This window comes from Xenopus laevis, chromosome 7L, assembly GCF_017654675.1.
Source record: "Xenopus laevis strain J_2021 chromosome 7L, Xenopus_laevis_v10.1, whole genome shotgun sequence".
Lineage (NCBI taxonomy): Eukaryota > Metazoa > Chordata > Amphibia > Anura > Pipidae > Xenopus > Xenopus laevis.
The window spans coordinates 73101337-73118298 of NC_054383.1; the positions used below are offsets into that span (position 1 = coordinate 73101337).

Sequence of the window (16962 nt, forward strand, 5' to 3'; positions counted from 1 at the left end):
TAGCACTGCCTACGAATGAGTGAGCATTGAAATTCTTGCTACAATAGATTACCATAATGGATTTGCAGGGATTTTCAAGTTGCAACTGAAAGCAATATTTTTTTCTCCCTTTTTCTTTTCTTGTTTTTTCAATGTAGCAAGTATAAGTTTCCCTCCAGGTCTCTCAAATGGTTTCTGGTAAATAGTTTCATGAGTGAGAAGCAGCAAGGCTGATAATATAAAAAGTCAGACAATTACAAAACCAATTACATTTACAAAAACATTGAATAAACAAAAAATATAGATTTTTTTAAAATTTTATATATAATGAAAAATTGCTTATTATGCACAAAACATTTGGTTTCACTAGCTGTTTTGTTAAGTTTCTGGTTTTTCTACTACAAAGCATTGCTATATATATCATGAAATGCCTAAATTACTGTCTGCACACATTCTCCTTATTGTTGGTAACCGAAACACAGGAGATTCAATATTTAATGCCCCACTTTTTCAATTGTTAATTGATCGTTAGGCCCCCTTCTAGCAATGCTCTCTACCTTTCCACTTTTTACAACTGTAACATGAGGATAATGTGCATGCTTTAGACATGTTATAGTTTTTGCTGTCCTCCCAAAGCCTTCATTGACTGGGCCAAAGATGACTGTAACAGATACCAGGAAAATGTAGGGCCTCCACTAACGTTTACAGAGGTGTCATGGAGAGTGCATGCACAAGGAAGAACTATCAGTCAGTGTCATATAAATACCACTGGATGCAAAATTAAGGTATAGCCTTTTGTACATAAATTCTAGAACCATTGTGTCGTGCACAGTGTGTCTATTATTTACTGAGTAAGTGTGTGGTCTAAAGTCCAAATTACATTTTTCAGAATTAGGTTTCCAGGCAAATAGTCTTCATTACCAAGCTCAACACCCTGTAAGGAATACTCACCGGCAAGATGGCAGTTCCGGTTCTCTTTGGCAAGATGGCAGCCTCCAGGACTTCCTCATGGAACGTTCTGACGCCAGTGCGTCAAACGTGCACAGCATATTGACGCCAGCTCATCAGAATAGACGGTGTCAGGACGACATTGCGTCAAGGTGTGCAACGTCAGCATGCAGCGTCATGATGCCAGCGCGTCCGTTTTGGCGCCAAAAATGCCCTATTTAAGACACCAGAACTTTACAGACCTTGCCCAAATATAGGTTCATCTTTGTGAGTTCCTGGGTGTGATCATTTCTATATTCTTGGATTCTTGTTACTGACCTTGGTCTGTTTATTGGATTAGGAACCTTGCTGCCTGGACTTTGTTTACTCTTTTGCCTAACCCTTCTGATACCGCAAACTGTATTGAACTTTAAGCTTCCTCTTTGGTCCACAAAACTCCAACAGAGCCTTCGGGCCCTGACACACCCCTGAAAACCCCATACGTAAATAGATTCTCTGTAGGTTAGTTTTCCAGTGCAATGTAATGGTGCATTCTCATATGACAGATGAAGTAGTTAGGTGATTTGGGTTAAAGGATAGCAGCCTGAAGCTCAGCACATTTGAAAGTTAATCACCGCATTCTTCTAGAGTGAAATTCTTTTCTATGGGATTTTTAAAAGAGTATTTATCAATTTAATCCTTTATTAAATATGCTTTTCAAAATCCCATAGAAATGAATGGAGAGTGGTGGAATTTCACTCTAGCAGACTGTGGTGATCTTTAACTTCATTCTTTGATAAATATACCCCTTTGCGTATTTATTATTAGTATTTGGCTTCCATTTACAGATCCAGTCTTCTTGTTGATTGATTCCTGGATTCTGACTTTTGACTTTGTTCCATGCTGCCTGTCCTGCTACTGCTACTGACTATATCTTACGTCTCTTCCTAGCCTATACTTCCATTATCATTGATCTTTTTCGGAAGTGCTGAGGTTATCTGTTGGTTTCCACTACAGGAAATTCCAGGGCTGCTAAAGCTAATGCTACACAAGACTGAGTCTCACCTGCAAATAAATCAACCCCAACGCTCACATCAGCCCTCTCATGTGAACGCACCCAGAGTCACTGCTTTGGCCTAGGTGCAGGCACATCGAATGACTTTCAGCACTGAAATACATATACTGTACATGCATTTCATCTCCAAAATCCTCTTTGTGTGACTCCACAAAGGGCCGACATGTGGCTCCAGGTGCCTGCACATGAGAGAGGGCTGATGCAAATGTAGAGGCTGATTCTTGGCTGTCGTTTATGCATAGAGAATCAGCCCTGTGTGGCATTAACCAAAAGAGTGTTTGTAAAGGTTGGGGCCAGCAGGGGCTTTCCTGTCCATTTCATCTGCCCCTAGGGCCCCTCTAGAAGTGACTGCTACACTGAGTGGTTGTGAGATACTATGGTATGATGCCATTTTGTTAAAATTATTTGTAGTAATACAAAATAACAAGAGATTGCCTCCTGCAATATGTCATGCAATTACATAGGGAGACTCCATGCTTTAAACAAAAGTAACGGTTGACATCCTTGTAATTGAGAGGATTTCAGGTACACAGAGGCCCAATCAGCCCACACAGAGGCCCAAACCACCACCACTAGCCCACTAAATACTGACTTTCTATGGCACCTTATAGCAGCCCCTCTGGCATTTGCCAGAACCCACAGATTGCCAGTCCGGGCCTGATTGCTGATCATATATACACAAACATACCTCATATATAAGATGCATACAAATCCCTTTCAAAGTTTGGTACAGTATTACCAGGGCCAGATTTGTGGTGAGGACAAAAAGGGCCAGGCCTAGGGTGGTAAAAAATTAGAGGCAGCATGCTGCCCAGCCGCTTTATGGGGACCTGTGCATCCCCTGTTCACTGGCGCTTACGCGCATGCGCTCGCGGTGGTGGGAATGCGTGCAGGCCCTGCGTATTACTGTTCATTTAGTCTTTTACTTTAATCCCTGTCCCAGTGGAGCATATAATCTAATTTCTTTCATATTTAGACAAATACAGTATACTGACACTAGATTTTTACTGCATCCAATTACTCATCCAGTATATTTCTTGGATGATGGGAGCAAAGTGGAGAAACAGGAGGATGACTATGCAGCAGTAAGTAGATTATAGTCAACTCAGATATTGGGCCAGATTCAGTGCACTGAAAAAAAGGTTTATAAACGCAAGTTGCTAAAATAAATAGGATATATTAGCTTTGCAGTCAGGATCTACTGCGCCTATTTGGAGACAAAGATCACTGCTAACAGTTTTTGGTGGCCTGGGGTTGTTAAAGAAGTCAGAAACATACAAGGGTTCATTTACAACCCGGTGGGGTGTGTGTGTGGCAAGAGCACTAAGGGTACAAGAGCACACCTCATAGTGCTCATTTAACAGCACTTACTGTTTCAATAGAGACAATATATTGTGTAGTTTGAACAAAAATAACAAATCACAATGTGTGCCACCACTAAGCCACAGTTCGGGTTGCCACCTTTTCTGGGAAAAAATACTGGCCTTCCTATATATACTGTATTTATCTTTTTTCCCTATTAATAACATTAGTATCAACCATAATTTTTACCGGCCAAGTGGCAAACCATAGCCACAGTGCTGTCACCATAATTACACAATCCAGGGAGTGAGGATATCTGAGCCACAATGCAGTCAGTTACCATGGTAACACCAGGGGTTTGAGCTATATATGGAGGCTCTGCTTTTAGTGAAGTTATCAGGCCAGGATAGAAAGAAAACAATTACAGGGAATTGTGTGTGTACTGGGGAAGCTGTGTGTCTCAGTCTGAGGGCTGAGGGATTTGTTCAGTGCGGCTGCTTCAGACTCTCTCTTCCCCCACAACCCTGTCCCCCTGTCTTTGAAATCAGCTCTGGGGCTGTAGCCATTCATGAATAAGCAGAGCAGAGGGGTTGTTATGAAGCTCCAGTAAGGCTTCTGTGTTTCCCAGTGGGTGAGTCTGCCTTCAGACATGTCACACAGTGCCTGGTACACACACACTCTCAGTGCACAAGCGCGGTGCCACTTCAGCTTATCTCTCTCCTCCCTCACCATCTCATTACAATTTTGTTTCCCACCCAGTCCCCTCCTCTTGCTCCCCCTCCAACGTCAAATTTCCATTCCACCCTTCTGCTTTTCAATTACCAAACAAGCTTTCTGGAGCCAGACCCTGTAAAATGAGTGGCCACCCACTGGGCCCCGTTATGGATTGACAATGCCAATAGAGCCCAGGCGATTCTGCAAATCGGAATAACGGATCCTCCAGAGGCTGTCTGCTCGGTGAGTGTTTCAGGTTGGTTTGTGTACTGTAAGGCATTGCTCACATGATGAGGTAGCGCTGCTCTCTGCTCTTCACTCACCAGCGCGTCCTTCTCCCACATTGTCTTGGAGATGTGCAAAGGGGTCAAATTGGTTCAGCATTCCTGTCAACTCCCTTGAATTTCACAGGAGTTATCTGGTTTTGGACCCCCTCCCCTGGTTGTTTCTTATTTCCGAGTACATATCTGTACGCATGCACAGTCAGTGAGATTTCAGTGTATGCAGTTTGTTGATCATGCAGTGCAGCTTGCTGGGGGAAAGCGCCAGTGCAAGGGGCTGACTGACTGCAGAGGAACACTGGAGTTGCACTTTAAAGCCAGAAGGATGGGCGTTGTGGGAAGAGGGGAATCTGGTGTTCCGTAAAAACCCCTCTGCTCTGCATATTACTGAATGGCTACAGCCCCGGAGTTCATTTCAAAGGCTGAGGGAAGGCCAGGGTTGTGGGGGAAGAGGGGGGTCTGGAGCAGCCACACTGAACAAATCCCCCTACTCTGCTTGTTACTCAGCATCTCAGGCCTGTAGAGAGGAGTGAAACACTGGGGAATCAGTAAACACTCTGATTAAGGCTAAAAGCAGGATGGTACATTTCTCCAGTTCATATATATAGTGAACAAAGTACCTCCTCTTTAAAATATAAGGAAATAAGTTACCGAGGAGTTTCATGACACCAGGCTGAAGGCCGAGTGTTTTTATACCGGTCATGGAACTAGGAGGTGACTACTAATAACCTTTTTATTTTGCGACTGGGGGTACTTTATTTATTATAATACAACCGTTCCAGTGAATCATGTGACAGAAATGACATCAGAACTCACCGTTTATAACAGATGACATCAGAACTCACTGTTTATAAGGATATAATTTACAAGGTATTTATGGCTTTTGTGTATAAATACACACAGCACAAGAGAAATGCATTCCTCACATCTTACGTGTATGAACTGCCAGGCATGGGATAGTCCTGATAGCGGCACAGAGCGGAAAATGGCACAGCAATGCTAAAGTTTGTGTTTATTATAATCATAGCCATTCCAGTTTTTGTCAGTGAGCACATATAGGAGGAACTGGAATCAGTGGGTCCTGCTTTACTCACATTGGCCTAATAGTTTAATTGTTCTAATAAGATACCTTACCAGTTCTTCTAATCATGAACTGTGCAACTTCATAGACAAAATTAACTTTCAACACGTAACACTTCCCCCTACCTCACACAGTTTCCTGTAACTCTAGTTTTTTTTGTGTGATGTTATATCCTGAACTAATAAGTTCACATAAAGCAGAGCCTCAGTTTACAACTAAACCCCTGATATTAACATGGTAACTTACTGTAAAAAAAACCCTTCAGAATATTTAGGCGGAACCTCTTTTCTTCTAATCGGAATGGGTGACCTTGTGTCAGCTGGAAAGACCTACTGGTAAATAAAGCATTAGAGAGATTATTATACGATCCCCTTATATATTTATACATAGTTATCATATCACCCCTTAAGCACCTCTTCTCCAGCATGAACATCCCCAATTTGGCCAGTCTTACCTCATAGCTAAGATTTTCCATACCTTTTACCAGCTTAGTTGCCCTTCTCTGTACCCTCTCCTGTTTGAGTGATGGAGACCAAAACTGAGCGGCATATTCTAGATGGGGCCTTACAAGTGCTCTATACAGTGCAAGAATGACCCCCTCCTCCCGTGACTCTATGCCCCTTTTAATACAGCTCAAGACCTTATTTGCCCTTCATGCTGCCGACTGACATTGCTTGCTACAGCCAAGTTTATCATCAACAAGGACTCAAAGGTCCTTTTCCATAATGGATTTGCCTAGTACAGTCCCATTAAGGGTATAAGTGGCTTGGATATTTTTACATCCCAGGTGCATGACTTTACATTTATCAACATTGAATGTCATTTGCCACTTAGCTGCCCAGATTGCCAGGTTGTCAAGATCGTGTTGCAAGGATTCCACATCCTGGATGGAATTAATTGGGCTGGATAGTTTTGTGTCATCTGCAAACACTGATACATTACTTACAACACCCTCCCCTAAGTCATAAATTAACACGTTAAATAAAATTGGACCTAATACCGAGCCCTGGGGGACCCCACTAAGAACCTTATTCAAAGTAGAGAATGTACCATTAACAACCACCATCTGTACCCGATCCTGTAGCCAGTTTCCTATCCATGTGCAAACGACTTCATTAAGCCCAACAGACCTTAGTTTAGAAAGCAGTCGTTTATGGGGCACAGTATCAAACGCTTTGGCAAAATCCAAATAGATCACTGCTGCCCCCCCCACTGTCCAGAATCTTACTTACCTCATCATAAAAAGCAATCATATTTGTCTGACATGAACTATCCTTCATAAAGCCATGCTGATTGCTGCTCATAATGCCATTCACTAGAACAAAATTTTGAATGTGATCCTTTAACAAGCCTTCAAATAATTCGCCCACCACAGATGTCAAGTTTACTGGCCTATAATTGCCAGGCTGAGACCGTAATCCCTTTTTAAATATTGGAATAACATCAGTTTTTCTCCAATCCATTGGCAACATACCAGATGAAAGTGAATCTGAGAAAATCAGAAATAGGGGCTTGTCTAAAACTGAATTAAGTAACAATACCGGTTATGTTATAAATCAGTGATCCCCAACCAGAAGCTTGCAAGTTGCATGATGCTTACCAGCAGAGTGGATTTTGCTGCCAGTGGCCTCAAAGCAGGTGCTTATTTTTGAACTCCAGACTTAAAAAGCAAGCTTCAGTTGCATAAAACCACAGGTACAAACAAACACAGCCTCCTGTAGGCTACCGGCGTGCCACAAATCTGGCCTGCCTTATTGCTCTGGTATCCGAATGGTTTGCTGTTATCTGATTGCAATTACAGTTGCTACCCAGTCGGTAATTCACCGGCCTAGCTGGTAAACCCAGGGCCGGATTTACATAGTGGGCGCCCCTAGGCCCGCTGTCGTTTGTCTTCCCCGTCTCCCTTTTATTTGCTTAAATTTTCATCATACTGACCGGAGCAATGGGGATTGGCTCACAGGAAATTTAAAAAACTATAGTATCTCCTGCGCATCCCCAGTATTTCTGAATCAATGTGGGTGTGGTTGGGCAGCATGCCGCTCCCTGAAAACCTGCCACCCTAGGCCCAGGCCTTGGTGGCCTCTCCACAAATCTGGGCCTGGGTAAACCACCAACTAGGGCTGGAACCGGTGTTACAAATGTACTAACAATGTAATTGAACAACACTGGCACACTGGTTTGTACTTAATCTAGAAATGTTACCTTCTACTATTTCAGACTTACACGGTGAACAAAACATAAATTGGGTAATGTAAACTAAAAGTCTTACATTTGACCACATATAGTAACCCATAGCAACCAGATGTTGGTTTTTAAACAGCTATCCGGTTCAGGCTTGGCACTGCCCATTTTTAACCACTTCCCCTTACCATTGTTCTAAAAGTAGTACCTTTACCTTTTTGTTTGTTTTATTTTATTTCCACTTGCAAATATGTAAAATAATATGTCCCTTCCTTTACATTATTTTAAAAATTATACTTGAAGTTTGAGATAGTGATGCTTTCACATAGTGGTGGGTTGGCAGTGGCAGCATGATAGCAGTTTTATATCATCTTCTTGCAAAGAGGGAAACCTACTGCATTTCTACTGCTGATATTTGCATAAACCGGCAGTGTCTGTTCATTTATATTCTCACAGGGAACTGCAGCAGCTGAGTTTTAGGGACTAGAGTCCCAAAATGGCAGCATTTTACTGTTCCGCTTAGTCTGTCATTTTTTCCATTCATGACTCACATGCAAGTGAAAGCAACCACAAACTTGCATCCTATTTCTTTATGTGCCTGCCTATATCTATATGTTCTTTAAATGCTATATGACATGATTATTCTCATTTATAAAGCACAGAATGATCAACACACAGACTATAAATCTATCTATCTATCTATCTATCTATCTATCTATCTATCTATCTATCTATCTATCTATCTATCTATCTATCTATCTAAAACCTGCCGAATTGCTGTTTTAGTCAACGGAAGACCAATTTGGAGTTGTTTGCAGCCTTCCTGACATTTGAGGTTTTTTTTGGAGAAAAAAGTCAAATTGAGTTTTTGGGTCGATCCTATACACCCAAGTTTTGAAAATTAGATTTTATGGTAGTTTTAAAAAAACTCCCATGGATTTGAAATTCGACCCTTGATGAATCTGCTCCTTATTGTATTACATATTAAAAATCGGTTGATGTTTCGGTCTGTTCCAACACAAAACAAGAAGAGATTTCAGCTGCAAATAGATTTAAGCTTACTTTCACTTTCCATTATGCACTTCTTACACCTTATTTCATCATGTTAAAATCAGTTAGGTGGGGAGGCCTTTTAAAGGAACAGGAACACTTACAAATTAAAGCATTTTAAAGTAATTAACATATATTGTACTGTTAGCATGTACTGGGAAAAACTGCATGTTTGCTCCAGAAAGAATACTATAAATAAGCTGCTGTGTATCCACGGTGGCAGCCATTCAAGCTGTAAAAAAATGAGAATAGGCACAGGTTACATATCAGATAATAGATACGCTGTGTTTAATTCAGTAGTGTTGTACCTGTTATCTGCTATGTAACATGCTAGTTTTACCAGTACAGGCAACACTACATTGCATTTTAATTACTTTGAAGCAATTTCAGTTTTTGGTGTTACTGTTCCTTTAAGGACAGTTAATAACTGTGGTAACTTGGGAAGCCAGCCCCTTCCTGTGCTCTCCTGTGATTGTGGCTTTACATCTGGGCAGGTGGTCTGATAATATAATGTGGTTGATTCCTGACAGAATAACTGCCATTTCCTATGTCAGTTTACTGGGAGTGTTTCAAAGGGGTAAAGTAATATCTGCAAAACTCTAGTTATCATTGTATTTATTTTGTTAAAACAAGGCAGCAACAATTCCATTTCTGATGTCAAATGCAGTTTAATTGTTCCCATCCACTGTAATCTCTGGATAGTTTAAGGCCCAGACTTGCCCATAATTTTTAAAATGGGCACCAAAACAAGTGGAATTTTTAACCTCAATAATATTGTTATCCTGTATTTTATAAAGCACCGTCATGTTACACAGTGCTTTACAGAAGTTAATCATTATTTCCATTAGTCACTGCCCTACCAGAGCTTGCAGTCTAAAGGTCCACATAGACGCAAAGATTTCTCTTCCTGAACGACCGTTTTTGCGGTCCGACCAATCCTTTGAAATTATCGTGCGGTTAGTGGGATTCGAACGATCGTACATCTTACAATTTTTCGGCAGACAACTGTCAGAAAATTGATCAGCCAGGTTAAAAAATCTTTATCGGTCTCAGTGCAATCTATCTTTGTTTGCAGGTAGAAGCAGGCAGCTACCCTTTGTTTTCCTAGCAATATCGCCTGAAATGGTCTTTTTAGTTGATGGACAATTCATACGATCATACGATTGTTTCGAGATAATCGTGGTCTTACGATGACGATCCAATCTTTTAAAAAATCTTTACATCTATGGCCAGCTTAAGGTCCTTACCATACACATACACCCAACAATTTGCCAGTTAGACTGTGTGTTTTTGGCATTTGGGAGACAGATAAACTTGGATTTTTACAACTGAAAAAAAAAAGTCTAATAATCTTATGTCTTAAACATCAATTCCCCCATATACTGTATGTCAGGAGTCTTCCTGATTTAAGCCCATCTTACCAGGTCACCAGCAATAACAGGTCTATCTTTCGCTGTCAGGGATCTGCACCCATAACCAGGGCCGAATTTATACATAGGGTGCCCCTATGGCCAGGACCACTTGTCACCCCACTGCCCCCCTTCCCTCCTCCCCCTTCATATGCATGTGCATGTATGAGCAAACCTTATCTCATCATGTTCAGAGCATGGGGATTAACACGCAGGAAATTTAAAGAGCTAGCAAATCTCCTGCATGTCCCCAGTGCTTCCGAACCCATTGCAATGCGGCTAGGCAGCATGCTGTTTTTAAAATCCTAGCACTGGCCTTTCCACAAATCCAGGCCTGCCCACAACAGTATGTACCTGCTCCATTGAAATGAAATTGTTACCTAAAGTCCAATATCGGGGGCGTGGCCAACTGCTGCATGTGAGAGGACGTGTATCGGCTCAGCTCCGTACCCGGGGCGCAATAACCCTGCAAATCCCCTGACACAAACCCGCAAACACGGACCACCAGTACCCCAACTGCGAGCCCTTACCGCAGAGACTACTCATGGGTCAGAACCGGGCCCAGAAGCGCGCCTCTGAGGCTGCAACTCGCCTGGAAAAATATGCTCGGGATGGTAAAGCAAACCAAGATGGCGTCGGAACCTCTAACCACGAGGACGACGAGCTGGACCAAGAGCAAGTGCAACAGCCGACCCTCTTTGATATTATAACGGAGATCAAGAGCACGAAGGAGGCCTGCACTGCATTAATCAACACAAAAACAGATGAGATTAGGCTCGATCTATCCATTATCAGGCAGGACCTCCAAAAGCTGCGCGAGCGGACGACCGTGGCAGAACAAAGGATCAGCAATCTTGAAGACACGTGTGCTCCGCTTCCCCAGGCCCTGCAGAACCTGAATAAGAAATGGCTACCTGCATACAAAAGACAGATGACCTGGAAAACCGCCTTCGCAGAAACAACATAAGGATGGTTGGGTTTCCAGAAAGGGCGGAGGGTAATTCCTCAGAGGAGTTCGTGACCAACTGGCTGGTAACTACATTTGATCGAAATAAACTGTCGGCGACCTTTGCGGTGGAGCGAGCGCATAGGGTCCCCACAAGGCCCCCCCAGCCTGGGGCTCCCCCGAGGCCCCTCCTGGCACGCCTGCTTAATGCCATGGACAGAGACACCATCTTAAGGCTGGCTCGGGAAAAGAACGCTCTACACTACCAGGACTCCAGGATCTCTATCTATGCAGATTTCTCATCGGAGGTCCAGAAGTTGAGGGCCAAATTCCAGGATGCCAAGCGGAGGCTGAGAGCAGAGAACCTGCAGTACGCCATGATGTATCCGGCGAGGCTCCGTGTCACAGCTGAAGGCTCCAACCACTTCTTTATCTCACCCAAGGATCTGAACGACTGGCTTGACTCCCGCAACGCCAAGCCCTGAGACGACCCACGGCTGAGGGATCCTCACTGACGGGCATCGTGACGACTTCACAGCACCGCCGGTTCGGCGCCTCGTTCTTCACTTTTTTTGGCCTTTTTACCTTTTTTTATTTTTCTTTGCCCCACTATCCTGTCGGCTTTCCTTTTTTGCCATCCCACCTGGACCCTTCATATCCCGTTTCTGGCCCCCTGCTACGAATATGGTCCCGGCTTCTCCCCAACCATCTAGGCCCCCTCCATAACACCGCTCCAGTACCGCCCGAGTACGCTGGACTATGGACACAGGACTCAACTCGTCACCATGGGCAGGTTGTATATGGCCTTTTTTCTATTTTGCAGGGGGTTCCATAAGACATTACTCTCTGTAGACTCAGGGGTACAGCTCCTCATCATGGCGCTACCACTAGCCCCGGGAGGGAGGAGAGGAAGCGACCTGAGTTTTAGCACCCACCTCTCGGCTCTTTTGGGCCTAAGTAGGCCTTACACCCCCCCAGCGTTGTTCAAACAACGCATTTAGAAACTCTTGGTTTTTGTATGGGATACAAGTTCTGCCTGCGTTTAATGGTGGAAAGGGAGGGAAGGGGTTGTTGGGGAATTCACAAATGTTGTGTTATAAATGTTGTAAATGTCACATGCTCAAGACAGGATTACACTGATATGCCGCGAGTAGGCATAACCAAGTCGGGGTTTAGGGGCCTGAGGCATCCCGGGGTGATAGTTAAGCTCACACGACTCCATGGCAGTTAACATACTCTCTTGGATTGTCAGGGGTATGAATAACCCCATAAAAAGGAAACTAGTGTTAGACTTCTTGAAGCAGAACAGCGCCCATATTGCCCTGCTACAGGAAACCCACCTAACTGGGAGTAAAACGTTGGCGCTCCGCCGTCCGTGGGTGGGATGGGCGTACCACTCCACCTATTCTAATTACTCATCGGGGGTTTCTATACTAGTCCACAAACAAGTCCCCTTTAAAATGCTTCATTTGCGTTCAGATGTAAAAGGCCGATACCTGTTCCTACATTGCATGGTGGGCCAAACTGAGTTATCACTGGCAAACTTCTACATCCCACCCCCGTATGCAGACACCTGTATCAAAGAGTGGGCCAAGTACCAAGTAGACTTCCCCCGGGCCATCCCTATATGTGCAGGAGATTTCAACACGGTCATGAATCCCAAAATAGACAGAGTGAGGCGAGCGGGTTCCCAAAGTCTGGAGGTGAACTCCAACTTAAAGCTTCTTATGCAGGAGCTAGGTCTCTTGGACCTGTGGAGGTGTCAACATCCAAATGTTCTCCAATATTCGTGCTATTCCACATCCCACAGTGTACTATCTAGGCTAGATATGCTGTTCACTACAGCGGCATTTGCTACTAGAGCAGAAACATCTAGGTATTTACCCCGGGGCATATCGGATCACGCCCCCCTGCTCACCCCATTCAATCTATCCCAGCCCCCAGCCCGGGCGAGATGGTCCTTCAATCCGATTTGGTTTAGTATTCTTAACAATCAGCAGGACCTGGACGATGCAATCAATACCTTCTTAGAAGCCAACCTTGGCTCTACTGACACACTTACACTCTGGGAAGCACTCAAGGCATATCTTAGAGGGGTCCTTAATGCTCAGATCGTCTGCCACAAGCAAAGATCCAGGGCTGCCACAGCAGTGCTTGAAGCTAAAGTGGCTGGGGCGGATTGGGAGGCAAGCCAAAATCCGTCGGATTCTAACCTACAGGCCCTAAAACAATTACAGGAGCAATATGCACAACACATGTGGGAAAGGGCACACCGTAAACATCTCTTCTCAAAGATTAACGTCTTTGAGCACGGCGAGAAAGCTGGTAAAATGCTTGCATACATGGCCAAACACCAGGGGGGCCCTGACCCTATAACAGCCCTTCAAGACATGACTGGGCAGCTCAAAACTGATCCACTAGAAATAGAAAACATACTTGTATCCTTTTATAGGGAACTATACTCCTCCAAACTGGCAGCTACCCAGGATGGTATCCAACAATTCCTTAACCGACTAGGCCTGCCCAAAAATGGATGGGGAGCATAGCAGGTACCTAGACATGGAAATCACTTCGGATGAGATCACTAGTGCCATAGATTCATTCCCTCAGGGTAAGGCGGCAGGTGCCCATGGCCTGCCTGTGGAGCTCTATAAGAGGCATGTTAAAACCCTGGCTCCTATCCTCCAGAGAGTTTACTCGGAAGCACTGGCCCAGGGCAAGTTACCCCCCTCTATGTATGAGGCGGCAATTGTACTGATAGGCAAACCCGGTAAAGACCTTCAGAAATGTGAGTCGTACCGCCCAATTTCTCTCCTGACGGCAGACGTAAAAATACTGGCGAAGGTCCTGGCGAATCGCCTAGCTAAGGTAATAACCAGTCTGGTGGGGTGTGACCAAACAGGGTTTATACCGGGTAAGACAACGGCTATTAACCTCAGGAGACTGTACCTTAATCTATCCCTGTCCCATCCTAACAGTAATACGAGGGCAGTGGCTGCACTGGATATCGCCAAGGCCTTCGATACTGTGGAATGGTCATACCTCTGGGAGGTGATGTCCACAATGGGCTTTGGAACACTGTTTACTATGTATGTTAAATTATTGTATGCTCAACCTAATGCTTTTCTTAGGGTAAATGCAAGCTCCTCGGCCCCCTTCAACCTGGGGCGTGGTACTCGTCAGGGATGCCCCCTGTCCCCCCTGCTGTTTGCCCTGGCAATTGAGCCATTCGCCCAGGCTGTGAGAATTCACCCGGATATAGTTGGCCTTAGCGTAGGACATAAGATGGAAAAAATCCAGCTTTACGCAGATGATACACTGATATACCTGGGGGACAGGGGCTCCTCACTTACTACCTTGACCAATCTTATAGCTCATTTTGGTGCCCTCTCAGGGCTGTGTGTTAGCCCCACAAAATCGGTGCTGTTCCTATTAGACCCGCTGACAGACTCTGAAAACCTCGCACACTGCCCTTTGCAGTTGGTGAAAAAGTTTACCTACTTAGGGATACAGGTTGCCCTTCCGGTGGAACACTATTACTTACACAATGTGGAACCTATGCTCGCCTGGGCTAAAAATAAGACTGACCTATGGGCCAAGCTCCCACTAGGCCCAATGGGCCGCATACAATTGATCAAAATGCTAGTCACCCCAAAAATTCAGTATCCCCTCTGGCATTCCCCGATCTGGATTGACAAAAAATTCTTTACAGCTCTCAATAATACTCTTAGAAACTTTATATGGGGGAACGGACTCTCCTTTGAAATCTTAAGACTCCCACAACAGGCAGGAGGAATAGCACTTCCAGACATGTTCCAGTATTATATCTCAGCCCAGTTAGCCCACTGCAGGCAATTGCTACCCCATACAGCAGATGAGAGCCTCCTGCGTCTATGGTCCGCTGTTACCCCACAATACGTGACGCCATTCCAGGGCTTACTAGCCAGTGGCTCCCCAAGGGGGCACTCACAAATGCATCCCTTACTCAAACTGCAAAGGAAAGTCTGGTCCATAGCGCATCGGCAGATTGAATTCTGTTCCATGCATCCCCACACCCCAATTACGAACAATTCAACTTTTCCAACGATTGCGTCAGGTTGAGCTCCACAAGGTGTGGGCAACTGGGAATCTGACTGCTATAGGCAAGATATGGGTTGAGGGCAGCCCAGTCCCTTTTAGGACTTTGAAAGCCGAACACCACCTTCCTAATTCACAGTGGCTGGCATACAGTGCCATTTGTTCAGCACTGACCACGCATAACAAAACCGAACCTATCCAAGTTGACTGTTCCCCGCTGGCAAAAGCTATTGAGGCTACAACCCACAAAGGGCTGGTGTCTAAACTATACAAGGTTACGCAAAAGCATAGGGCAGAACATTATATGATCAAAGCACAGGAAAAATGGGACCATGACCTAGTTTATCTCACTGACGCCCAATGGACCCAGGCCCTAAAGGTACCCTCACTGGTCTCCCTCAACTACAAGTACAGGTTAATACAACTCTACATATTGCATAGGGCGTACTATACCAAAACTAGATTGCATATAATTAATCTGACCATATCCCCTCTTTGCAACCGTTGCAACCTACACCAAGGCACTTTCTTGCATACGATGTGGGACTGTACCCACCTGTACACTACTGGTCCACAATATTGGACACTCTGTCCCAACAGATAGGTCTCCCCGTACCCAAAGATCCCAAGGTGTGCCTTCTAGGGATAATGTCTACCCATGATATCCCTTCTGATAAGCAGCTATACCTACAAAGAGTCTTATTCCTAGCCAGAAAAGGTATTACTTGTCATTGGAAAAGCTCTGACCCTCCGACATTTGAGCAATGGTATAAATCAGTCCAAGATCTACATAATACAGAACACATTATATGTAAAAAAAATGGCAACCTCCTTCAACATGAAGTTGTGTGGGGCTCCTGGCTCAGGGCGCAGGAGGGAGCTACTACCTAGTGTATAGCTTATTTCTTGTATATCGTATTTCTATCCCTGTTGTAATTCAACTGACATGATAACCTGTGTCTATGAATGTAAGAATATGGAATGTTTACCCGTGTCTTGTATCTGTTTACTTGCGCTTCAATAAAAACCTTCTTGAGCAAAAAAAAAAAAGTCCAATATCATATGAAGCAGTGGAGCAGTGAGTCTCTGACATGCAGGAGAAGATCTCCTAGGACAGATGCTCCCTGTATAACAATGCTTTACAGGTATGGGATCCATTATCATGTACAAAGTTTGTGAATACAGAAGTTGGTGTAACTGTACAATATATACAAAAAGACTCAAGATAAACTGCTTCAGTCATCCTTTGCTGCAGCCCCATCATAAACTAAAACGCAGATTTAATAAAACCCTAACCTGGTATTCCCTACAGTTTCCTAAATGTCAGTAAAATTCTTCTAACCTTGGTTGTTTCATAGTATGCTACTGTAGGGATTTATAGGGGTAACTTCCCCTATGTCTTGGAAATCGCCTACTGGTTTTCTGGTCAAGAAAATAACCCGTTTTTGTTTCTTTTAATGTTTCTAGAGTATTTTTAGTCTTTTTTTGTTTTTTTTTTAGAAATGCAGTGCCCTAGTAAGATTACAGGAACCAGTGGTTTATCTAGAACATCCGCTGTTACATCACCCTCCCACCCAACAAAAAATGAAATGAAATAAAAAAAGAATATAGACTAACGACTGTGTAAAAATGAGTCAACATAGAGTGTGAACACAACAAATGAGTCAAATAATAACTGAAATGCTGAAAATATGCCTTCACTTTTAAATACATTTTAAAGGGTAAGAAGAAGTACATTTATTATATTAGGCAAATACATTTAAAACAATGCACTATCTTCAAGGGGAACTATTGAAAAAAAATTGAAAATTTAATATAAGCGTCATCATAATGAAATAGGAAACTTTATATATATACAATCAATTAAATATTCTGCATTGTTTCTGAAATAATCAAATTTATATTCACTGTTCGTCTCAGCAACTGTTTCTCTTCATTCT

General features: G+C 43.7%; 1 protein-coding gene across 4 annotated transcripts in view; it reads left to right on the forward strand.

Annotated features, from left to right (window-relative positions):
• The first annotated feature begins 3755 nt into the window (after positions 1–3755).
• Positions 3756–16962, forward strand: part of st3gal4.L (ST3 beta-galactoside alpha-2,3-sialyltransferase 4 L homeolog) — a 97088-nt gene continuing 83881 nt past the window's right edge. Inside the window, exon 1 of one of the 4 annotated variants that reach the window (XM_041568568.1) lies at positions 3756–4240. The gene's annotated coding sequence lies outside the window, so the exon portion shown is untranslated. The remainder of the gene's footprint in view (positions 4241–16962) is intronic. The other 3 variants (XM_018224618.2, XM_041568569.1, XM_018224620.2) reach the window with 3 other exon arrangements.